This window comes from Giraffa tippelskirchi, chromosome 4 (assembly GCF_054371585.1).
Source record: "Giraffa tippelskirchi isolate mGirTip1 chromosome 4, T2T-mGirTip1v1.2.pri, whole genome shotgun sequence".
Taxonomy (NCBI): Eukaryota; Metazoa; Chordata; class Mammalia; order Artiodactyla; family Giraffidae; genus Giraffa; species Giraffa tippelskirchi.
In genome coordinates, this window is record NC_137278.1 from 114,747,747 (window position 1) to 114,773,468 (window position 25,722).

Consider the following 25,722-nt stretch of genomic DNA (forward strand, 5'->3'; position numbering starts at 1 on the left):
GGCCAGAGTACTGAAGTGGGTAGCCTTGCCCTTCTCCAGGGGATCTTCCTAACTCAATGATCAAACCCAGGTCTCCTGCATTGCAGGCCGATTCTTTACCAGCTGAGCCACCAAGGAAGCCCAAGAGTACTGGAGTGGGTAGCCTATCCCTTCTCCAGCGGATCTTCTTGACCCAGGAATCAATCCGGGGTCTCCTGCATTGCAGGCAGATTCTTTACTCACTGAGCTATGAGGGAAGCCCCGGGAGGTGGAGGGGAGGGGTACATTTCCAACACGTGATTCAGAACCGAGAATATTTTCATCTGTGGCTCTGCTCTTTTCTAGCCTTGCAGTTGCTTGAAGAAAGGGAAAGATGGTGAGGAGGGACAAAACCCCGTCTTAGAAGTCTTGGTTCAGACTGGCACACCTCAGAGACTTAGATAAAAATCCACTAGTCTCTCAAGTAGGGGCTTTTCGGCCTCTCTGTGCTTGGGGGGGTTTGAGGCAGGTAATAATTCCCTAGGGTGTTCTGGAAGCCCAAATTCATAAAGTGTGTGTGCAGAGATATATATCTGGGCTGCTATATGAGGAGGGCTCTTCTGGCTTCAGGGCGAAGTTAGATTCTTCAATCTAACTTCACAACACACCTGTTAAGTGCCCTCTCCTGAAGCCAGAGTTTTGGGATTCAAATATTGGTCTGCTACTTAATACCATATGTCCCTCTTTTTTCCTTTGTCTCTCTCTCTCTCTGTCTTTCCATTTCCTTTTCTGTGAAATGGGGATAAAATAATTAAAGCATTATTAGGCAATTAATTAATCCCTGTAAAGCACTTAGTAAATGCTCAATACCAAATGAACAATTGTTATTAGTAAAAAAGTGTTGTTTCTCTCTGACATCTGTCTGTCATTTCTCAATAAGACTGAATGCAAAAGGAATAGTCAAATCACTGATTATCTAACACTTACCTTCAAGTATACCTGGCCTGTTCCTGGTACAGGCTAGACATGATAAAAATGGAAAACATGATAGGTTTTCTGGTTTGTATCTTCAATTTGGGGCCTTAATTTTTGGTTGGTGTTTCTTTTTGTCTGTAGTCATAACACATACTGTCATCCTGTTATCATTTGTAGTCTATAACTTGCTCTGTCAGAATGCTTAGATTTTTAAATTTGAATTTAATGTGCATAGATTCTTCACAGATGGCTCATCACTTGGTTTCTGTTTATTTCTTAATTGATGTTCAGCTCTGCTTGTAGACTGTCTCTTGCATCTTTAATAGTTGACTTACAATGTTGTGTTAGTTTCTGGTGTATAGAAAAGTGATTCATATATGTGTGTGTGTGTGTGTGTGTGTGTGTGTGTGTGTATACAGGCCTGCATGCTTCATATATATCTGAATATATATATATGCGTGTGTGTGTGTGTGTGTGTGTATCTGAAAGTATAATTTGTAGAGCCATAACATTATAGAAAGAGCTTAGTGTCTTACATTTGTACAGTGCCTCCAACTTTACAAAGTACTTTACAAAGTAGTAGATCATATATGCTCTCATTTAATAACCAAATAAACTCTGTGAGCAGGTACCTTGGTTTCTGGATTACCACACTGCGGATCTGGGAGGTTAAGCAACTTTGTAAAGATCACCCACTTTGCAGGAGTTTGGGCTGCTTTGCAGGAGTCCTAGTCTCATATTGGACATTTCTTTCCATTTAAATACACTTCTCTTGAAACTGGTAAACAGATGCAATGTCAAGTATCAGCTCTGCTATTTTATTCATCTTTTCTGCCCTCTAGTTTCTTCAACTCTCAGATGGGATTAGTAATATTGATCCCTAAGAATTTCTGTGAGGTTGGCCCCTAGCAAGCATTCAATCATTGCATTAAAAGAAAGAAAAAGAAAACAGAAGAAGCAGACAGGTTAAGTCCTTAGAGAGAGAGAAACATAATGATTATGAGAGACTGTATTTTGTTCTTTATAATTTCCCATCCCTTCCATCTAAGAAGTTATCCAGACACTTTGGGCTCCCTTGTCTTAGGAGGAGTTTGTGGGGCTAAAACAAGAGTATCTGAAGATGACACCCACTTCCTGTCTAAACTGGTAAATTAAAATAGATTTGCTAAGATTAAAGTCTTATGGGATTAGTGGGGATTCTCAGCCATTTTCAACCCACTCCCTAACAGTACCTGAAGGAAGTGACAGAATCTTAAAAAGGAATGATAGATTCTGGAAGTTTGAACATTTGGCTCTGAGATTTGGGCACCAATGAGATTCTTAGGCCCCAAACGTGGCAGAAAGGCTACTGACCTTCAAGGCCTCCCCTGGGCTTAGACAATGAGAATTACCTGCAGTAACCATGATGGGTTGAACATGAAGGGTTCCGCTTGCATTTCAGTCAAACACATGAGCCATGGGACTCCTCAGAGAGCCCAGGAAAAGAAAGCAGTAGTCCAGCAAGTGGCTGTGTTTTAATCTCCAAACAACCCAGAACAGCAGGGCTCCAGCTAGGTTTCTGTTTTATTCGAAGGAATTAAAGAAGGTGATGTTCCTTGCACGCCTTATTTGGGGGACTAAGAGTTTCAACCACCAAATCAGCATTAGTAGGAGAGAGAGAAGGAAAGAGAGGTTTATGCCGAATGTGATTGACCATTGGAAGAAAAACAAATCTGCCCCTGAGAGAAAGAAAGAATACCCAAATATAACTGAAGAGCAAGAGGACTTGAGGGCCTAAATGCTAATGCGTAGAAGTCATGAATTCCCATTAATCTTTTTTAACCATCCTGAGGAGAGGGGGCTGCCATAGCTTCTGCATAATAGTCACCTACTGGACTATTGACCAAGTGCCTGCGTTCTTAGAAGTTTGGTTTAAGCAGTAGCATCAATGGCCAACTACCAGAGGGACAATGATATCCACATCATTTTTTCATTCCTTGATGATAGGAACTATGCTACACCAAACTCATCTTTATAGCCCTAGCATCATGTAAAAGAATGTACTCAAAACTTCCCTAAGCACATGATGGGCTGAATTATGTAATGAACCTCTCTTTGCACAAGAACTCTGGGCCATCTCCTACAGATACTACAGTTCAGTTCAGTTCAGTTCAGTCGTTCAGTCGTGTCTGACTCTTTGCGACCCCATGGACTGCAGCACGCCAGGCTTCCCTGTCCATCACCAACTCCCAGAGTTTACTCAAACTCATGCCCATTGAGTCAGTGATGCCATCCAACCAATCTCATCCTCTGTTGTCCGCTTCTCCTCCCGCCTTCAATCTTTCCCAGCATCAGGGTCTTTTCATATGAGTCAGTTCTTTGCATCAGGTGGCCAAAGTATTAGAGTTTCAGCTTCAACATCAGTCCTTCCAATGAACACCCAGGACTGATCTCCTTTAGGATGGACTGGTTGGATCTCCTTGCAGTCCAAGGGACGCTCAAGAGTCTTCCTCAACACCACAGTTCAAAAGCATCAATTCTTCGGCACTCAGCTTTCTTTATAGTCCAACTCTCACATCCATACATAACTGCTAGAAAAACCATAGCCTTCCTAGATGGACATTTGTTGGCAAAGTAATGTCTCTGCTTTTTAATATTCTGTCTAGGTTGGTCATAACTTTTTTTCCAAGGAGTTAAGTGTCTTTTAATTTCATGGCTGCAGTCACTATCTGCAGTGATTTTGGAGCCCCCAAAAATAAAGTCTGGCACTGTTTCCACTGTTTCTCCATCTATTTGCCATGAAGTGATGGGACTGGATGCCATGATCTTTGTTTTCTGAATGTTGAGCTTTAAGCCAACTTTTTCACTCTCCTCTTTCACTTTCATCAAGAGGCTCTTTAGTTCTTCTTCACTTTCTGCCATAATGGTGGTGTCATCTGTATATCTGAGGTTATTGATATTTCTCCCAGCAATCTTGATTCCAGTCTGTGCTTCATCCAGCCCAGATATTTCACTATACATTAAACAGTGGTCCAGGATTTGTGTGGTGGTGGTGATTTAAGTTGTGTCCGACTCTTGCGACCCCCATGGACTGTAGCCTGCCAGGCTCCTCTGTCCATGGGATTCTCCAGGCAAGAATACTGGAGTGGGTTGCCATTTCCTTCTCCAGGGGATCTTCCTGACCTAGGGATTGAACCCAGATCTCCTACATTGGAGGCAGATTCTTTACCTACTGAGCTAGGAGGATTTTTGTAGCAGACCTCAATGGCTCAAAACTCCTACTATTGTTTTATTATCTGTGATCATCTGAAATTGCATTTTCCTCATTCTACATGATCACCATTTACTAATCCAAACTCAAAGAATACAAGTTGATGTTTATTTGCTTTAAAACAGTCAGCAGGACATAGGCCACGTAATCACCCTCCATCTGTTTCTTGATGATTCCATATAAAATAACAAGCATCCTCCCTGTAAGCCATAGTTCTTTTATGTGCATCTGGTGGTAGAGAAAAGGAATGCATTGCCCTCTGGTTTATGGTTCCATTTTAGTAACTGAAAAAAATACAAAAATAGGAAGACTGTGTATAAATAAGTAACTGTAGCATATTTCTCTCCACTGTTGGTACTCATCACTTTATAATAGAGATAATAATTTAACATACACTATTAAGTTGGACTTTATAATAGAAGCCAAGATTTTTTAGAAAAAAATCAATGCTTAAGTTGATATTTTATTTTAAACTGCCTCTTGTATGGGTAAATGCAGGGAAAGGGTTTAATAATTCAGTCCAGCAAGCCATTACTATGCAACCACTGGGTGCCAGCAAAATTTGGGGAAGTTGCCTTTAACACGATAAGAGAAGCAAATTTCTGTGATTCTTTTCAATTTACATGGATCTTTCCTGGCTGTTTGAATTTTTAAAAATCTTTATGCTCAGTGGAAAAGTGGAGGAAAAGGTCTAACAATATGCATACTTAACTACGGTCCAAGCATGGTTCTTATTTTTCCTCTGCCTGGAAATGGAAAAATAGAAAAATAATTTTATTATTTTGAGAAAAAAAAACCCTAATGATTATTTTGTGATAAAAAAACAAAATTTGGGGTATTCCTAAAGTCAGGAACCATGTATTAAGTAAAACCACATCATGCTAACAAAAAGTATTTAATATACAGCTTTTGTGCTGCTATTTTTATTTACCCAACACAGCTAACAAAAGCAATCAGTCGATAGTGTAATCATTGAGAGCAGTCAGTCTGACTATTCTGATTAAAAATTTCTGAGAAACCTAGAAAGCTCAAAATAATTATAAGCAGGATGTCTTCTAAAAATCAATAAACAAGCTGTGGTAGCATGAAGTTCAGTTCAGTTCAGTCGCTCAGTCGTGTCCGACTCTTTGCAACCCCATGAATTGCAGCACGCCAGGCCTCCCTGACCATCACCAACTCCTGGAGTCCACCCAAACCCATGTCCATTGAATCGGTGATGCCATCCAGCCATCTCATCCTCTGTCGTCCCCTTCTCCTCCTGCCCTCAATCTTTCCCAGCATCAGGGTCTTTTCAAATGAGTCAGCTCTTCGCATCAGGTGGCCAAAGTATTAGAGTTTCAGTTTCAACATCAGTCCTTCCAATGAACACCCAGGACTGATCTCCTTTAGGGTGGACTGGTTGGATCTTCTTGCAGTCCAAGGGACTCTCAAGAGTCTTCTCCAGCACCACAGTTCAAAAGCATCAATTCTTCGGCGCTCAGCTTTCTTCACTGTCCAACTCTCACATCCATACATGACTACTGGAAAAACCATAGCCTTGACTAGACGGACCTTTGTTGCAGAGTAATGTCTCTGCTTTTCAACATGCTTTCTAGGTTGGTCATAACCTTCCTTCCAAGGAGTAAGCGTCTTTTAATTTCATGGCTGCAATCACTATCTGCAGTGATTTTGGAGCCCAGAAAAATAAAGTCAGCCACTGTTTCCTCTGTTTCCCCATCTATCTGCCATGAAGTGATGGGGCCGGATGCCATGATCTTAGCATGAAGAAATATATTTAAATAAATGAGCAGTTGGGAATACTTCAAAACAACTTTTTAATATATATTTATTTATTTGGCACATCTCTGACTTCTGCACTGGCATCATATAGGAGAATTTCTTTGCTTTCCTGATCACAGCTTCTCACATATCAGATATAACAGCTATTTGAACTGGCACATATACACAACTGTTCCTGACAGAAAGTGTGTTAAGACAGTGGATGTAACTGAAGCTGCAGATTTAGAGAGACAGCATCCCAAATGACCAACTGGGCATGTGGCCAGAATATTGCAGGTAACATTTCTCTTTAGAGAAAGGGATACGTCACTGCACAAAGCCAACATCAACTCAACTGAAGTCCTTCTCTCCTAGTACTTCTTCCAGTCTCTGCTCATAGTGACTGGCCATGGCTTAGGACTATTCAAAGTGCCCTGCATGATATATGAACAACATCTTCTGAAAATGTATGTTTTGCATGCAGCCATTTTCATAGTTTATAAAACCAGATGTGTATAGGATACACTGCGAAAGATAAATAACAGAACAGATGAAATAGTTGGGTTATAGTACGTTGAAAAGATCAAATAAAATATTTTTATTTTATAAATAAAAATTTGAAACCAGTTTACTTGACAATAGGATGACTCATAACCATACTGGAGTGATGAGCATTTTCAGAGCTGGTGTTATGCAAAGGACTGGAGCACGAAAGGAATGAAGCTGTCTTTCAACATTTTTACCTCAAGGGAAATCATACCGAATGAATGGCAGAGATAGATACTGAGCCAACAGATGACAAGAGGACTTGCTCCATTCTCTGGAAAATACGATGATATGAAACAGATTTCAGCTGTTCCTTAAGTTTTCCCTCTACTGGACAACAAAGCTGCCAAGAAATGAGGAGACGCAGATTATGACACACACGTAACCCCTCCACCTGCACTGCATCCTGACAAGTCACAGTATGTCTTTGATTCAAGTACAGGAGACCTACCAGTGAAGCGAACTCGTCTTCTTATGTGAAACACTGTATTCTGTAGAAGAATCAAGTAAAGCAAATGAGTATTTTTGTGACATTCTTTAGAAAGCAGCTCAAAATATCCTTTAACATCAGTAATCAGAGGTTCACATAAACACTTCTCTAGAAAGTAGAATCCCACTTTCACCTCCACCAACAAAAACAGACAAATAACAACTGAAGCTAAGAGAAATTAGGGGCAAAGTTCTGTTTTAAGTACACATTTTAAGTACATATTATTTTTTAGTTTTTCTTGTGATATAAAATGGAACTTACTCCTGCCCCTAACATTTGCAGAGCCCAAGGCAAGAGTGTAAATGGAGTATGAACATTTTAGAAGAAATATCATTTACTTTGAAAACAAAATAATTTGTTTATTTTTTTACATAAATTCATAGTTTTGATGAAAATATAGTTTGTACACTTTGGAAATAATTGTATATTTAGTTCCATAGATCATTACTGTTATCAGAAAATAAATTAGGTAAAAATCTTGATTTTACAACATAATGAGTTTGCTGAAATGAAACATGAATGCAAGAAAATAATTTTATAGAAATAATCATGTATATACTACAGTTATTTTATGATTGATCAAGACATCACTAGCCTATCAACCAAATGCCAGCTACCTTGTAAATCAAATAGTTTTTTCTACTGTGACAAATACACTTCTATAACAAAATCTGAAAATGTGTAAAGTTATGATTTTTCATATGACTGACATTTGGCAAAATACCAAAGCTGAATGAATTTAATTACTTTTGCTCATGTTGGGCATTTGGTTGATAGGCTAGTGATGTCTTGATCAATCATAAAATAAACAACTGCAGTATATACATGATTATTTCTATAAAATTATTTTCTTGCATTCATGTTTCATTTCAGCAAACTCATTATGTTGTAAAATCAAGATTTTTACCTAATTTATTTTCTGATAACAGTAATGATCTATGGAACTAAATATACAATTATTTCCAAAGTGTACAAACTATATTTTCATCAAAACTATGAATTTATGTAAAAAAATAAACAAATTATTTTGTTTTCAAAGTAAATGATATTTCTTCTAAAATGTTCATACAGAAAACAATTTATAATTAGTAAGTATAAATACTTTAATCAAAGCAATTTAAATAAATCTCATTAAATAATGTTATAAAAATCAATTAATAATCTCGCTATTCAAGGTTCCTGTGTTTGCCAGTGTAAAGAGTTAGTATCACATTTTATTGCTAGTCTTCAAATATAAATGTAAAAGAAATGAATTGTTTACTATTCCACAGCATTCTTCAGCTGCCATGTGCCAGAATTGAAACTATCACACTAAATTTGTTAGAATGGACAGAATGGTAAATGGAAATACATAAAGAAGCGAGACACACTGGAACCTAATCAGCAGAGCAAGATTGAGGTGGTGAAAACACTGTTACTGTGAAACAAAAAACTCCCCAGCTGTTGGGTGACTTCATGGAGGGACTCTCCTGTCCAACTGTAGAGTCCAAAGATGTTTGATGAATTTGGGCTTGATTCCAGCAGGTATGGCTATCCAAGGAGACTCAGTCTGCAGAATGGGAATACAGCCAAAGGAGTCCATAGGCATCAGCCTAGACTAGAAGTCAAGAGACGGATGAAACTATGGTTTTAAATGATATGTAGCAGAACCTCCTTGAGTAGCGAGAGGGTCCAGGTAACAGAGCTCAGCCTCCATGGATAAGCCTGTCAAAGTTAGGCGGAATGTCAGGGCGCCAGCCAAGTGGGCTTGGGTGCAGGGAAAAGCTCTATATCCAGATGGAGTTTGAAGTGATGAGAGAAAACCAAAACAGATGTCTGGATATATACACAGATTTAACCAACACGACTGGGCTAAGGGGAAAGTATTCATTCAGTAAGCAAACGGTGGGGGAAACAGGAAGCACATGGACCCCAGGTCCTCTCCTCTTGCGAAGGGTGCAGATGTATTTTCTGCCATGGTGAGAATCATTTCAAGCTTTGGTTGAGGTTTGAACTTGAATGGAAAGGGCATTTGTGATTATTGTTGAGTGGTGCTAAGAAGACATGAACTGAACAATTTAAAAATAGTGCCATGGCTTGGTATATATATTTTTCAAGTGCATATATGGGATTGTTGGACTTCCCAGGTGGCTCAGTGGTACAGAATCAGCCTGCCAATGCAGGAGATGTGGGTTCAATCCCTGGATCCAGAAGATCCCCAGGAAGAGGAAATGGCAACCCACTTCAGTATTCTTGCCTGGAGAATTCCATAGACTGAGGAGCCTGGCAGGCTAAGGTCCGTGGGGTCACAAAAGAGTTGGACATGGCTTAGTGACTAAATAACAACAACAACAACAACAACAACATGGGATTGTTGGGAAAATTATTTATTATGGTTTTAATGTATAGGCCCAATATATTGGTGAAGTTTAATTTAACTATGATTACATTTTGACCTGATCTTTATGGGTAAATTTTGTATTAAAACATTAGGAAAGTTTTCACTAATTTATTTTAAGTGGATATATATTATAAAATCAATTATAAAATCCTTATTATACCTCTTAAGACTCTTGAAACTGCTATTCCCTATGCATCAATCTGGGTCCTCATGACTCAGCAGTTACCTTAACATGGATAGTTTCTGCAACAATGTTGAATGACTGAAATTGTGTACTGAGTTTTTGGCATCAAGCCTTTCCTGGTGGCTCAGATGGTAAAGGATCTGCCTGCACTGCAGGAGAAGTGGGTTTGACCCCTGGGTTGGGAAGATCCCCTGGAGAAGAAAATGGCTACTGACTCCAGTATTTTTGCCTGGAGAATTCCATGGGCAGGCTACAGTTCACAGGGTCGCAAAGAGTTGGACACAACTGAGCAACTAACATTTTCACAAAAACATATCTCTATTATGAAACTAAGCTAATCCCTGGATCAGCTCTGTCCATGAAAATGTAAGTTTCTGAACACATGATCTTAAAAGAAAGACAAGTTATATGTTTTCAAGTGCTGAAAAGTAATTCTAAATTACTTTACATTCTAAAGATGACCTTCAGTGCTGTCAGTAATACTGCTGTTGTGTGAGATGTCAAAGAAAAGGGCTTTGGATTAGGAACTTGGATTTCAAGGGACTGGTGAGGATAGTGAAGTATTTTTCTGTTCTCACTGACTTTACATTGCAAAGGCTTTTTTGTTTTTACATGACCCAGGAGAAGCATAATTAAGGAACCAAGTAGTCACTTATATTTGGGGGCTGTACACTTTAATAATAAGTGGCAATTAGTGAATCATAGGAAATAGAAACTATTTTGTTGATGTTTTTCCTAAAAAGTTTCTATCTTAAATAATATTTTAGGTCCAATGACTGATATGAGATAGGAAATGACCTCTTCTATGACCACTTTGGTAGAAGCTTTATTTTACGGACATTCAGACAAACACTTTGATTTTAACTCGTTTTATATTATTTCCTGCTAAATGCATTAGAAAAATAGCAAACAAATTAATTTTCCTTTAAATACATGGTCTATTTTGCTGAAATAATTCTGCCAGCTGTCAGCTTATTGAATTGTGTTGGTATTACAGAGATATGCTGTAATGTATATTTTAAAAGTATATTTAGTAGGGTAACTTAAAAAAAATGATGCAAATAAATAGCAATTCTTAATTCCAAAAAATGTCTGACAACTTGAAATGGTCTTAAAAGAGGTAATCTGCAAGTATTCATTAATTATCACTTAAAGTTGATTTACCAGCATCTCTTTCTTTTTTACCTGTGGTAAAGAACACATAACATAAGATTTACCCTCTTAATAATCCTTATGTGTACAGTACAGTATTGTTGACTATATGCAAATTGTAGGACAGAGGATCTTTAGGATGTTTTCAACTTGACTGAAACTCTGTACCACTGAACAGGAACTCTGCACCGCCCCCTCCCCAGCCCCTGGCAACCATTCCCAACATCACTTTTAATGAATGATCCTTGACTTAATATTATACAGTTCTAGAATTTTACAAAAGTATCTACACATATTCTTAAGGAATTTTTGTTGTTGTTTTGAGTCGCTTTTACTGAATAATTGTTTCCAGAACCTTTGAATGCTTTCCAAGGATGGATAGCCAATTTTTACTTTGTTATCTGATGTTTCTGTTATAAAAAATAATTTTTAGAGGCAATTTTAATCAGATGAAAGATAGGAAATGTAATTAGTAGATCTTTGTGAATACATTGTGTTCTGTAATCTCTATATCTGGCCTCAAGGTAAAAGACTAATTTTTCTCTATTTATAAAATAGTTTTTAAAAAGTATTTCTTTATGTCTATCTATAGAGAGTGGCAGCTCCCTCACTTGGCTCTCAATACTAAATTGGAGTATAAAACTTCCAACAGTGGGAATTAATCTCTTCTCTGCCTGAATCATAGCTTCTTCTTTAAAAAATATTTGGGAATTCCCTGGCAGTCCATTGGTTGGGACTTGGTGCTTTATCTACCAAGGCCCTGGGTAAAGTAAGATCCTGTAAGCCAAGTGGTACGGCCAAAAGAAGTTTTTTTTTCTAGTTTAATTCAGATATAAATGACACATGGCACTGTTTAAGTTTAAGGTGTACAGCCTGGTGATTCATCTTACACACATCAAAAGATGATGATAACTTCATACTGAAGACAGTTCTCAATACTGTAAGTAAGCTAGACATTGTATATGATTTAAAATACAAAAAAAAAGCTTTTGAAACAAGACAGGCATAGTATAGAATCCTGGGTCATCATTTACTAGTTGTACCATCTAGAGCAAGCTACTTCATGTCACTGACCCTCAGTTTTGTGAATTGTAAAAAGACGCTAACAACGCCCATCTGTTGAGACAGAGAATTCAGTTACATAGTGTATTTAAAATAGCTGGCATAGTGCTGGTAGAATGGCTCAGCAGGTAAAGAACCCACCTGCAATGCAGGAGACACAGGAGACCCAGGTTTGATCCCTTAGTCGGGAAGATACCCTGGAGGAGGAAATGGCAACCCCCTCTAATATTCTTGCTTGGATAAGTCCATGGACAGAGGAGCCTGGTGGGCTAAGGTCCATATGGTTGCAAAGAGTTGGTCGTGACTAAGCACAGACACAACAAAATAAACACCTTTTTTTCCCTCTGTCCCTACATCAGAAACCCAGTTTAATTTGGCAGTAGGTAAGAGAGACAGTAAAGGAGATGGAGAGGAGTGATAAGGGAAAACAACATATTCATACAAAGTAAAAGTGTACATATAGGCAGCCACCGTGTTTGGCTTTTTGTAGTGTATTGTCGGCAATGAAATTGGCACCCATACCCAGAGCCAGGTTAGAAGATGGGTCAGCCAGGCAGTTGCCCAGTGCTCTGATCCGTTAGGGATACAAAATTACAACTGAAACAGATTGGAAATATAGTGCATGTTTGACTCCTTTCATAACTGGCAAGCTAAAAAGATGATTACTCCCTTGAATTGCAACTCAAAAATCCCGTTGGGTCAGAATCAGCCCATCTCCACTGAGGAGTTTTGTAGCCTGCTCCTGCAATTTGGGGGCCTGGTGCAATAACCCTGAGACTTAAGTCTATAGTTCCTGTCAGCTGAAGGATAAAACTGACTATAGAACATGATCTATGCTATTTGCTGAGAACCAATGATTTACAACTAAAGTTTAGATGCTTGTTCTGAAGCCTCAAAAAAGTAAAACTGATGCTGGAACAGGAACCACAGGAAATTGGGAAATGATTTGCTGGCATTAATGCATGAGAGGAGGCAGGGAATTTAAATGCTAAAAAGGAAAAAAAAAAAACAAAACCTTGTAACAACATCCATTAAATTGTTTTGTTGTTGTTTAGTTGTGCTGGACTCTTTTGAGAGCCCATGGACGGCAGCCCTCCAGGCTCCTCTGCCCCTGGTGTCCATGGGATTCCCTAGGCAAGAATACTGGAGTGGGTTGCCGTTTTCTTCTCCAGGGGATCTTCCTGATCCAGGGATCAAACCTGCATCTCCTGTGTCTCCTGCTTTGCAGGTGACCTCTTTACCACTGAGCCACCAGAGCTGAATATTGGTGATTAGTGCAATCCAATGACAGTATAGATGTGAGTGATAATCCCACCTAGGTTAAAGTATTGTGTCACTTGCCAAGCATATAATACGTTTGTCATTTTGAACATAAAGAAAAATACCCGTTGAACAAATATTTTAAGGTTATTGGTTAGAAGGAGTGATACCTGCGTGTCTTAATTGGGACTGCCCATTTTACTACTATCATTGTAGGTCATAAGTGTTCACTCTGCTTTTCATACAGAGAAACACACTCAGGAAACAGACACAATTACATTTAAATACCTAAATGCCACATGTACCTAGTCACATACTTACATATAAATATACTTAATAAATAAATCAAGAAGAAGCAAATAAGAGCCAGATTATAAGGGCTTATAATAGCAAAGAGAAATATAGCTTAAACTGTTGTAATTACACAGAAGTAGGGAATGATTTAAAAAAAAAAAGAACAGAGTTGTGTTATACTACCCAATTTCAAGACTTATAAAGCTTCAGTAATCAAGACAATTTGATACTGGCATAAAAATAGACAAAAGGATCAATGGACAGAATATATATCCAGAAAAAGACCTACCCATACCTCAATTAGGGCTTCCCAGGTGGTTCTGTGGTAGAGAATCTGTCTGCAATGCAGAATACAGGGGTTTCAACCCTGGGTTGGGAAGATCCCCTGGAGAAGGAAATGGCAATCCACTCCAGTATTCTTGCCTGGGAAATCCCATGGACAAAGGAGCCTGGTGGGCCACAGTCCATGGGGTCACAGAAGAGTCAGACACTACTTAGTGACTAAACAAGTATGTAACAATTAACAAAGACACAAAGGCCAATTCAGTGGGGAAACAGTTTTTAACAAACTGTGTTGGAATAATTGGATATCCAAGGACCAAAAGCAAACACACACAAAAAACAAACCAGCCAACCCCAACAAAAGCAAACTTTGAGTCATATCTCATCCCATATATAAAAATTAAGTCAAAATGAATCATTGACCCAATTCTAAAACCCTGAACTATAATACTTACAGAGAAAAACTGGAGAAAATCTTTGTGACCTTAAAATAGACAAACATTTCTTGGGTCAAACACCAAAAATGAGATTTAAAAACCAAAAAAGATGAATTCGAATTAATCAGAATTAAGAATTTCTGCTCTTTGAAAGACATTGACAAGCCACAAGCTGAGAGAAATGTTTGCAAATTACTTATCTTACACAGGACTTTTGTTTTGAATAAAGAATTCTCAAAATCCAACAATAAAACAGCAATGCAATTGTTTTAAAGGGCAAAAAAAAAAAAAAAAAAACACCCAAAAACCAAAACCCAAAATGTCTGTTGTTGTAGCCCACCTGGCTTCTCTGTCCATGGGCTTTCCCAGGCAAGAATACTGGAGTGGGTTGCCAATTCCTTCTCCAGAGGAACTTCCAGAGCCAGGGATTGAACCCAGGGTTCCTGCATTGCTGGAAGATTCTTTGCTGCTGAGCCACCAGGTAAGCCTTCAACACAGCTACTGGTTTGCAAACAAAGGGGTCCTTGTGAGAAGGAAGGGGACAGCCTTTAAAAGCTAGTTCAGTTCAGTTCAGTTCAGTCCCTCAGGTGTGTCTGACTCTTTTCGACCCCATGAATCGCAGAATGCCAGGCTTCCCTGTCCATCACCAACTCCTGGAGTTCACCCAAACCCATGTCCATCTCATCCTCTGATGTTCCCTTCTTCTCCTGCCCCCAGTCCTTCCCAGCATTGGGGTCTTTTGCAATGAGTCAGCTCTTCGTGTGAGGTGGCCAAAGTATTGGAGTTTCAGCTTCAACATCAGTCCTTCCAATGAACACCCAGGACTGATCTCCTTTAGGATGAACTGGTTGGATCTCCTTGCAGTCCAAGGGACTCTCAAGAGTCTTCTCCAACACCACAGTTCAAAAGCATCAATTCTTTGGCGCTCAGCTTTCTTCACCGTCCAACTCTGACATCCATACATGACCACTGGAAAAACCATAGCCTTGACTAGATGGACTTTTGTTTGCAAAGTAATGTCTCTGCTTTTAAACATGCTATCTATGTTGGTCATAACTTTCCTTCCAAGCAGTAAGCTTCTTTTAATTTCATGGCTGCCATCACCATCTGCAGTGATTTTAGAGCTCCCCAAAATAAAGTCTGTCACTGTTTCCATTGTTTCCCCATCTATTTCCCATGAAGTGATGGGACCAGATGCCATGATCTTAGTTTTCTGAATGTTGAGCTTTAAGCAAACTTTTTCACTCTCCTCTTTCACTTTCATCAGGAGGCTCTTTAGTTCTTCTTCACTTTCTGCCTTAAGGGTGGTGTCATCCTCATATCTGAGGATACTGATATTTCTTCTGGCAATCTTGATTCCAGCTCATGCTTCTTCCAGCCTAGCGTTTCTCATGATGTACTCTGCATAGAAGTTAAATAAGCAGGGTGACAATATACTGCCTTGACGTACTCCTTTTCCTATTTGGAACCAGTCTGTTGTTCCATGTCCACCTCTAACTGTTGCTTTCTGACCTGCATACAGGTTTCTCAAGAGACAGGTCAGGTGGTCGGGTATTCCCGTCTCTTTCAGAATTTTCCGCAGTTTATTGTGATCCACACAGTCAAAGGCTTTGGCATAGTCAATAAAGCAGAAATAGATGTTTTTCTGGAACTCTCTTGCTTTTTCGATGATTCAGCGGACGTTGGCAATTTGATCTCTAGTTCCTCTGCCTTATCTAAAACCAGCTTGAACATCTGGAAGTTCACAGTTCACGTATTGCTGAAGCCTGGCTTGGAGAATTTTGAGCATTACTTTACTAGCGTGTGAGATGAGTGCAATTGTGCGGTAGTTTGAGCATTCTTTGGCATGGCCTTTCTTTGGGATTGAAATGAAAACTGACCTTTTCCAGTCCTGTGGCCACTGCTGAGTTTTCCATATTTGCTGGCATATTGAGTGCAGTACTTTCACAGCATCATCTTTCAGGATTTGAAATAGCTCAACTGGAATTCCATCACCTCCACTAGCTTTGTTTGTAGTGATGCTTTCTAAGGCCCACTTGACTTCACGTTCCAGGATGTCTGGCTCTAGATGAGTGATCACACCACTGTGATTATCTGGGTCGTGAAGATCTTTTTTGTACAGTTCTTCTGTGTATTCTTCCCACCTCTTCTTAATATCTTCTGCTTCTGTTAGGTCCATACTATTTCTGTCCTTTATCGAGCCCATCTTTGCATGAAATGTTCCCTTAGTATCTCTAATTTTCTTGAAGAGATCTCTAGTCTTTCCCATTCTGTTTTTTTCCTCTATTTCTTTGCATTGATCACTGAGGAAGGCTTTCTTATCTCTCCTTGCTATTCTTTGGAACTCTGCATTCAGATGGGAATATCTTTCCTTTTCTCCTTTGCTTTTTGCTTCTCTTCTTTTCCCAGCTATTTGTAAGGCCTCCTCAGACAGCCATTTTGCTTTTTTGCATTTCTTTTCCATGGGGATGGTCTTGATCCCTGTCTCCTGTACAATTTCACAAACCTCTGTCCATAGTTCATCAGGCACTCTGTCTATCAGATCTAGTTCTTTAAATCTATTTGTCACTTCCACTGTATAATGATAAGGGATTTGATTTAGGTCATACCTGAATGGTCTAGTGGTTTTCCCTACTTTCTTCAATTTAAGTCTGAATTTGGCAATAAGGAGTTCATGATCTGAGCCACAGTCTGCTCCCGGTCTTGTTTTTGCTGACTGTATAGAGCTTCTCCATCTTTGGCTGCAAAGAATATAATCAATCTGATTTCGGTTTTGACCATCTGGTGATGTCCATGTGTAGAGTCTTCTCTTGTGTTGTTGGAAGAGGGTGTTTGCTATGACCAGTGCATTCTCTTGGCAAAACTCTATTAGCCTTTGCCCTGCTTCATTCTGTACTCCAAGGCCAAATTTTCCATTTACTCAAGGTTTCACTTGACTTCCTACTTTTGCCTTCCAGTCCCCTATAATGAAAAGGACATCTTTTTGGGTGTTAGTTCTAAAAGGTCTTGTAGGTCTTCATAGAACGGTTCAACTTCAGCTTCTTCAGCATTACTGGTCGGGGCATAGACTTGCAGGGAATTTCCTGGTTGTCCAGTGGCTAGGTCTCCACACTTCCACTGCAGGGTGCACAGATTTGATCCCTGGTTGGGGAACTAAGATGCCACATGCCACGTGGTATAGCAAAAAACAAAACAAAACTTAAGAGGCAAAGAAATGGAAACCCCATTTCTACAACTGCAAAGAACTGAATTCTGCCAACAACTGAATAAGTTTGGAAGTTGAATTCTTCTCTAGAGCCTCCAGATGAGAGCCCAGCTCGCTAAACCCCTTGGTTGTTGTTGTTTAGTTGCTGAGTGGTGTCCGATTCTTTGTGACCACATGGACTGTAGCCCGCCAGGCCGCTCTGTCCGTGGGATTTTCCAGGCAAGATTACTGGAGTGGGTTGCCCATTTCCTTTTCCAGGGGATCTTTCTGACCCAGGGATTGAATCTCCATCTTTTGCATTGGCAAGAGAATTCTTTACCGTTGAGCCATCAGGGAAGCATCTAGACCCCTAAATTCCCATCATATGAGTTCTTGAACTGATAATACAGTTGGGCCATGCTGGACTTAGGACTACAAAACTGTGAGCTAATAAACTGGAGTTGCTCAAGCAGCTAACAACTATGTATAAGAAGGAAAATAAGAGAGGGTGGAAGAGGAGGAAGGGGAGAAGGGAAATGAGGGGAAGAGGGGGAAATGACTTGAACAGATATAGCACCAAAGATGTATGGGTTGAAAATAAGCATATGAAAACATGTTCAACATCATTAGTATTAGGGAAATGGAAATTAAAATTATAACGAGATACTACTATACACTTAGTTAGATGTCTAAAATTAAGACTGATCCTCAAGTGTGGCAAGGATGTGGAATAACTGGAACTCTCATAAGCTGCTTATGGGAATGTTAAATGTTATAACTATCTTGGAATAAGTCTGGCAGTTTCTTAAAATATTAAACACTACCAAATGACTCAGCCTTCCCACTCCTAGGTATTTAACCAAGAGATATGAAAGTTTATGTTCAAATAGAGCCTTCTCATAAGTGTTGATTGCAGCTTTGTTTGTAAACTGGAAACAATTCAAATTCTGTTCATCAACAGATCAACGGAAAAACACATGGTAATATAGCCATACAAATAGAATATTACTCAGAGAAAGAGATGAAAAGAAATGAACTATTAATATGCACAAAACATGGGAGAATTTCAAAATAATTATGCTCAGTGAAAGAAGGCAGCTCTCACCTCTGAAAAAGTGCATAGTGTTATTTCCATTTATGTAAAATTCTAGAAAATGAAAACCCATCTCTCCTCACAGGAAGCAGCTCAGTAGTTGCCTGTGTCACTTTGCAGTACAAATCAGGGGAGACACTTGGCCAAAATTATCAATGGTAACGGATCACAACCTTCCAGCCCAGCACTGGCATGTGATTAAGTTCAGGGAGGAGGTACAGAGGAATGAGAGGCTCCTGATCCAGGTTCCCATTAGTGTTCAGTTTGGAACTGATGAATTTAATGTTGACATCATTTGTCGATTTCAGTCCAAGGACTGACTCTCTGGAACTGACTGCCAAGAAAATAAATGCCTTAGCTTCACGTCTACCATTGCAGACAACCTCTTTTCTGATTAGTTTATATATCGCGGGACAAGATCTTCACACATGTGAGGGTTAAGATCTTTTTTGTTTTGTGCATTGAGATTTAAATCCTTTTGTTGGAGCAAAACATGCAAAAATGAAAGAACATAATGAAAAGAACAAGACAAAAAGATGAAAGAATAAAGAGTATTGGAAAGAAAAATACAGGATAGTGGAAGACTATATGTAAGGACATAAATGTATAATTCACTCGTAATTATTAAATCAGTTATAAATTTTAAGATTTATTCATTCAAAGAGGCAAGTTAATTAAATTTATTGCAAAAATTTTAAATGAATTGATTTTTGTCATTTATTTAATAGGAATCTAATCATTTTAATAGGAATAATAAGTGGATTAAACATGCTTTATGACGTGCAAATATATAGTGGTGTCTTTAACATAATAAGGTGTCTTTAACATAATAAAGTGTGTTTAACATTTGGAAAATCAACTAAAGCATTTATACAGTGACTTAATATTAATATTATTATATAACATTAATTATGTATGGTATATTTGGAGAAGGAAATGGCAACCCACTCCAGTATTCTTGCCTGGAGAACCCCGTGGACAGAAGAGCCTGGTGGGCTGCTGCTGTCCATGGAGTCGCACAGAGTCGGACACGACTGAAGCAACTTAGCATTAGCATATATGGTATATAATATTATAAAATAATACAATATTAATGAAATTAATTATATTAATATAACATAACATGTTATATGGTAATTATATATTAATATAATACATTAATAATATTAAGTCACTTGTATAAATATTTTAGTTTGTTTTGCAAATTTTGATTTTCATTAATACTTTCATTGTTGTGTTGAATTTTGGGTTAGGCTTATCTTAATTATATCTACTATTTCTGTGGATTATGATAGGAAAAAGTCTATGCATGCTTGAATACATTTATTCTTAAAAATGTATGGTATGCGTGTATGTTTTATGGGGGTGTTTCTATCACATGTTAGAGTGTGGTCTTTGCAGGTGTCTATATCAGATTTGGGAAAAATCAAGCAAAAATGATAGACAAAGAAAGACTTCCACAGTATTTTATCCTGAATCTTCTGAGGGATGGTAGAGGAGGAAGAATATGAATTTAATCAAAACACCTTGGCTGTAGCCAGGAATTCTCTTTTCTGAAATATATCCTAATGAAGATATGGCCTTTTGAATGGGAGACTACACTGAGTTAACATGTAGATTTTGGAGTTAAAAGACATATATTTCAAATGTCAGATTCATCACATAGAGGCTGTCAGACTATAGACAATTTCTCAACCTTCATTTCCTTATCTGTAAAATATGGTGGTAAAGGTACCTATCTCCCAGGGCTCTTGAGAGGATTAAATGAGATCATAACATAGATTGTGTTCCACAAAATGCCTAATACCTAAAAAGTGTTCAGGGCTGGTAGCTGTTTCATAAAAACGGGTCACACATGGCTGTAGAAGATATTAGAGCAAGAGGAGCCGGGCTAAATAAAGCTTTGACCACTGGGAGGAGTAGGCAACTAGCTTTTAAGTGAAATCATTGTGTTGTCCAGCGTAGTAGCCACTAGACAATGTTGCTGTGTACATTTCAATTAATTAAAATTAAATAAAACTTAAAGTTTAATGCCTTAGTAACAGTAGCCATACTTTATATGCTCAGTAGCCACACATAGCTGATGATAGTTGGACTATAAAGAAAGCTGAGCGTTGAAGAATTGATGCTTTTGAACTATGGTGTTGGAGAAGACTCTTGAGAGTCCCTTGGACTGCAAGGAGATCCAACCAGTCCATCCTAAAGGAGATCAGTCCTGGGTGTTCATTGGAAGGACTGATGTTGAAGCTGAAACTCCAATACTTTGGCCACCTGATGCAAAGAGCTGACTCATTGGAAAAGACCCTGATGCTGGGAAAGATTGAAGGTGGGAGGAGAAGGGGACAACAGAGGATGAGATGGTTGGATAGAATTACTGACTAAATGGACATGAGTTTGAGTAAACTCTGGGAGTTGGTGATGGACAGGGAGGCCAGGCGTGCTGCGGTTCATGGGGTTGCAAAGAGTCAGACATGACTGAGTGACTGAACTGAACTGAACTGAACCACACTGAGGAGCATAGATATTAAACCACCTTTGTAGAAAGTTCTACTGGATGTGCTGGCTCTAAAGAGTCCATCCATGTTGGGCTAAGCATCAAGGCAATATTCATGAATAACTGGTTAATTTACCTAAGGTCCACATCAAAACTAATCTTTCTTCTTTTTTTCTTTTATTATATAGAATCTGAGTCTTATCGAAACTCTGTTACCCAAAACTCTGTGCTATTTTCAAGCTGTTAGAATATTTTTGATTACTGTTTATACCAGTGCATGTAAATGCTTTCAGAGAGATACTATGAAGGAGGCCGTTCTTGGTTTTCTTGATTGAGTTTCTGAATTCTATCATTAGCCTCAACATCTCTGCAGTTATCCATATCTGGTTATTAGCATGTTATTTCTACACTCCTCCTCCTCCTCCACCTCCACATCTCTGAAATGGAAGCTGGGAGACTGGGAGATTCTTAAAGTGATCATTCTTTTAGCAGCAGCTGGTTGTTAACCGCCCTGGGTTTGTGACAGAGGGGAACAGGATATCTGTCCATGGCTGCCTCTTCCTAATTACATTCCTAATAGATGGCAAGTTTGGGGATAAAGCGTGGTTACATTTGTAGTATCTATAGGGTAGCATTTTAAGGTATGCTGGGAAAGGTGGAAAGGTAACATGTGTAGCCAATGCACTGACTGTCATTAGCTGCCAAACAGCCCGGGTGCCTCTTTCGGCTCCCTGACCCACATTTCATCCACGCTCTGCTGTTTTTCTCCTGCAGGGTTATTTCCTGAGTGAAGCCCAGAGCTTAGGAGTCCCTCAGCAGAGAGCTCTGTTCTGACCTCCCTTAACAGGCAGTTTCACCTACTGGGCTAGTGCCTTTCTGCTTCCTAGTCAGTCTGTTAAGATTTTAGCAGGAGATTCTTGGATACCATTTCACAAAACATATGGGAGATTGTAATTACTTTGGCCTGGTACAATTTTAGAATTGAGAGAGCAAGGAAGAGGTGCAAATCTTCTGTTCATAAATAACCAAATCTGCGGGTGCTTTAAAAGGCATCCTAGGCAGCAGGAGAATTTATGTGCCACGTTTCACCCTTGGCACACTTTCCAAATGAACTGTTCAAAGAAAAGTTGTATTAGGACAAATAGAAATGACGACCAAGACCAGATGTGGATTTTTAGTTAATATTTATGCAACACCCAAAGGGAAGATGGTATTGCACAATAAACTAAAAATGTCTTAGGCAAATAAGGAAAGCTTTACCCCAAGGAACTGGCACTGCAGAGGTATGAATTATACAACAAAGGGCTGGGAATGCAGAACAAATGCAGGGTAGGTCGGGGCAGCTATAAAAAATAATTCATTGAGGAAGTGGTGAGGTAGCAGATGTGTGGAAACTACTTGGGGAAAATAAGGGCTTAGCACTTTTTTGGCCAGTCTTGTATCTAAGGTAGAAAACTCAAGGCAGCCAGCTTAATTTCCTTCATCTGTGAACAGCAATAGTAACTTTCAATAGAATATATATATATATATATATATATATATATATATATATTTCAGAACTCAGGCAGCAATCTCATAATGGCTAAGTACACCTTAATAAATTAAAAAGGAATGTCCTCAGGTTTGAAATGATCTCCAAGGACAGTGATGACATCTTTACATCTTTAATCTGATTTCTCCCCAAAGTTGTTTAAGGAAGGTTGAAAATACAGGCATTGGCTGCTTCTGAGCCCTTGGAAAGTGGTGAAAGAGACCAAGGCTTAATGCACTGGAAGAATACTGAGACCCATGTTAAATTATAGAAGGAAAATTTGTTAAAAGCAACTGGATTTCTCACACACAGCTGGATTTCCAGCCTTTCATTCATCAGGGATGGCAAGATGTGCCACTTTGTGGCACGTCTCACAGTGTCCTGTGCTTCTAATTCAGAGGAGCTGGAGATGGGGAGAGGAGAAAATGAGGGGGCGAGGGAGGAGTATAGAATATATTCCTTTAAAACTGTTGGAGTCTTGAAAATGGAGACAGCTCTGGGAAATGCTTACAAGATTTTAGCAGGCTGAACCCAAACCTCTTATACTTTCATTCCTCTGAGTCCGCTTAATTATTGAACAGAGCTGTCTGTGACTTCCTACCTCTCCCACTTTCCTGCAGAGTAGATGCATTCTTAAGAAGTTTTAACCTACTTCCTCCCTCTCTTCTTTGTTACTTTTTCACTATCTCTAGGATCCAGAACAAATCAGTTTCCCCTATTCTCTCAAGATTAAAGTTTGTGTACTTTCAGTTGTTATGGTTTCTGTTGAACATATTTACTTGTTTATTTATGGACATTTTTTTTTTTCCTTTTAACTGTGCAGGTATTTATAGGTGCTGGGCATCACATGGGAAACAAAACTGATAAGGTCCCTGGCCTCTTGGAGCTGCTCTTCTGGTGGTGATTCTGATACTGACACCTACGATGAAGAAATTAATGCAGCCAGATGGGATAGGGATCGCTGGCGGAGAGGCTACTTCCTGAAGTATGGGCTGGAAAAGCCTTTCTAGGCGATGACATTCGAACCAAGACTTGAATGCTGAGAAGGAACTGGAGAAGGTCTGGGTAGAAGGCATTCCGTGTAAGAATGGGAGAAAGAAAAGTGTAACTTCCAGAGGAACGGGATGTCTGTGTGGCTGGGGCACCGGAGCACAGTGAGACGGGGAGAGTCACGGGGCCAGATGGAGGCTTGGCTGGTCGTGGTAAGGATTTGGGTTTTATTCTATGTATAACAAGAAGTCACCGAACATTTTTTTTTCCCCCTAAGCAGGGAGTTCATAGGGTTTCAAAAGAATCCTTTAATATCTGAATTATAACTGAGGAGGGGTGGAAATTGCAGTAGAAGCAAGGAGACCACTTGGAAAGCTTCTGCCTTAGTCCATGATAGGAACATGGGTAGCTTGGGTGAGGACTGCAGCAGTGTGGATGTGATGAGATGTGTTTTGGAGGTAAACATATAGGTTGTAATTGACGGCCTAAAGGATACGTGGAAGTTGGAGAGAATGAAAATGAAAGTGTTAGTCACTCAGTGGTGTCCAACTCTTTGCAAGTCTATGAGCTGTAGCCTGCCAGGCTCCTCTAGCCCATGGAATTCTCCAGGCAAGAATACTGGGGTGAGTAGCCATTCTGTTCTCCAGGGAATCTTCCCGACCCAGGGATGGAACCCAGGTCTTCTGCACTGAAGGCAGATTCTTTACCATCTGAGCCACCAGGGTACCCTGGAGAGAGTAATAATAATAATAATAATGATGAATAATAGTTACCACTTCTATTGCATTTAGGTTATAAGTGCTTTACACATGTTGACTACTTTCATCTTCATAATTATGTGCCCAGAGATAGGTATTATTATCATCACTGTTTTATAGGTGAGAAAACTGAGGAACAAAGAGGTTCAGTGACTGGCTAAAGGTCACCCAGATGGGCAGCACTAGAATAGGGACTCACACTCAGGCATCTGATTCTAGACAAGCTTGATCTTCTTCCAGTGTCCTAGGATCCAGTATCAACAGGTAAGTGCAGTGGAGAGACACAGAGGACCTTTGATTGGCCAAACTTTTTGACAGTGGGCAGAGGTTATAAGGTTAAAAAGAAAAAAAAAAAAACAAACAAAGGTAAAGAGACAATTCCCTCTTATATGCATTTAGGTGTGTTTTTCCCAGGGCACAAAAATGGGCCCATCGTGTATGGCACAATATAATGAATATTCATGGTTTCATCTATGTCTACATCGATGTCCTTGTGAAATCAGAAGACGGAGCTTTGTTTTGCAGACACCCAAACCACGGTACTTGATTTTCAGGCCACTGCCAGACATCCTAGGGATGGGGGTGGGGGGTTGATCAATTTCTCGACGCCGTTTTGGAGAACTTGCCGGTTAGGTGCTGGTTAGGTTTTGGGGGGGCGGGGGAGAGGGGAAGTCGGCCTCTACGGGTCAGTTTTCTATGCTTTGCGGCTGCTAAGCAGCAGGGGGCGCTGCAGCAGTGTACTTCGTGGTCCAAGGGAGCCGCTCGTCCAGCCGGAAAGGCCAAGTCGAGAAAAGGTGTGGCAGGCAGCCCACGGTCCTCTTCGGTCTTGCAACTTTAGTACCCAGAGCTCGTTCTACACAGACCATTCTTCTACACAATATTTCATCATGTTGGATGCCTTCCATCCAGTCCTGCATCCGGGCGGAAAGGAAAGGGCATTAGCTTCCAGTCTTTCTAGGTTTAAGGATAGCGCTGTACTGGGTTGTTAAGACGTCTCTTCTCTGTTCTTCCAGACCTCCTGACAGTTCCCTTGAAACCACGCAAAGCCTCCGCAGCTGCGGGTACGCCTGTGTGCGTGCTAATCTTTTTGTCCTCTGTTGGGGTCCTTTCTTTTTAAGCTAACTGCGGGAATATTTCACCGCCCCCCCCCGCCCCCCCCCCCCATCTCTCCATTGACATTAGGGACAAGAGTCGGCTCGGAGCTGAAATCTCTCCCTCCTAAGATGCCCCCTCAAACTCGCCAACCCCCACTACCCACCCCATTTCGGCTCATGCACAGTGAGGGTGTCTGACGCGTCGCGTGCGTGGCGACCAAGTCTGCAGTACTAGCCAAACCTGTTCTTCCTCTCCCGGTCCCCAGAAGTCTCTCCAGCTGACCGGCCTTACGCCTGGCATCGCTTGGCACACGCAGCGCCGGGGCTGAGATCCAGCTGGTGCCAGGCGCCGCCAGGCAGCAGCGGAGCGAACGACTGCGTCCTCCCGGTCTCATTTCTTCTTCAGCTCCCGCGCCCAGGGCGCACTCCACCTACCTCTTTGGGCTGTTTTCCAGCCGTCGCCCCTGGGTCCCCGCGGCTTCCCAGAGTGAAATCGAAGGTGAACGAAACTGGGGGAGGGCGCGCGGTGGGAAGGAGGAGCCTCCCGCCC

At 40.1% G+C, this 25,722-nt stretch overlaps 1 protein-coding gene and 1 long non-coding RNA gene across 8 annotated transcripts in view; one reads left to right on the forward strand and one right to left on the reverse strand.

Moving 5' to 3' along the window:
• METTL25 (methyltransferase like 25) overlaps nucleotides 1-24,452 on the forward strand; it is a 316,231-nt gene extending 291,779 nt beyond the window's left edge. For 4 of the 7 annotated variants that reach the window (XR_014083325.1, XR_014083322.1, XR_014083321.1 and 1 more), the window contains one exon: nucleotides 23,154-24,447. The gene's annotated coding sequence lies outside the window, so the exon portion shown is untranslated. Of the gene's footprint in view, nucleotides 1-23,153 lie in introns of all 7 variants that reach the window. The other 3 variants (XR_014083323.1, XR_014083327.1, XR_014083324.1) reach the window with 3 other exon arrangements.
• On the reverse strand, nucleotides 23,530-25,677 carry LOC145546834 (uncharacterized). Its single transcript, XR_014083328.1, has 3 exons — nucleotides 25,608-25,677; nucleotides 24,278-24,989; nucleotides 23,530-24,048 (listed from the first exon to the last, which is right to left on the reverse strand). It is a non-coding gene; the product is annotated as an uncharacterized LOC145546834 (long non-coding RNA).
• Between the last annotated feature and the right edge of the window lie 45 nt (nucleotides 25,678-25,722).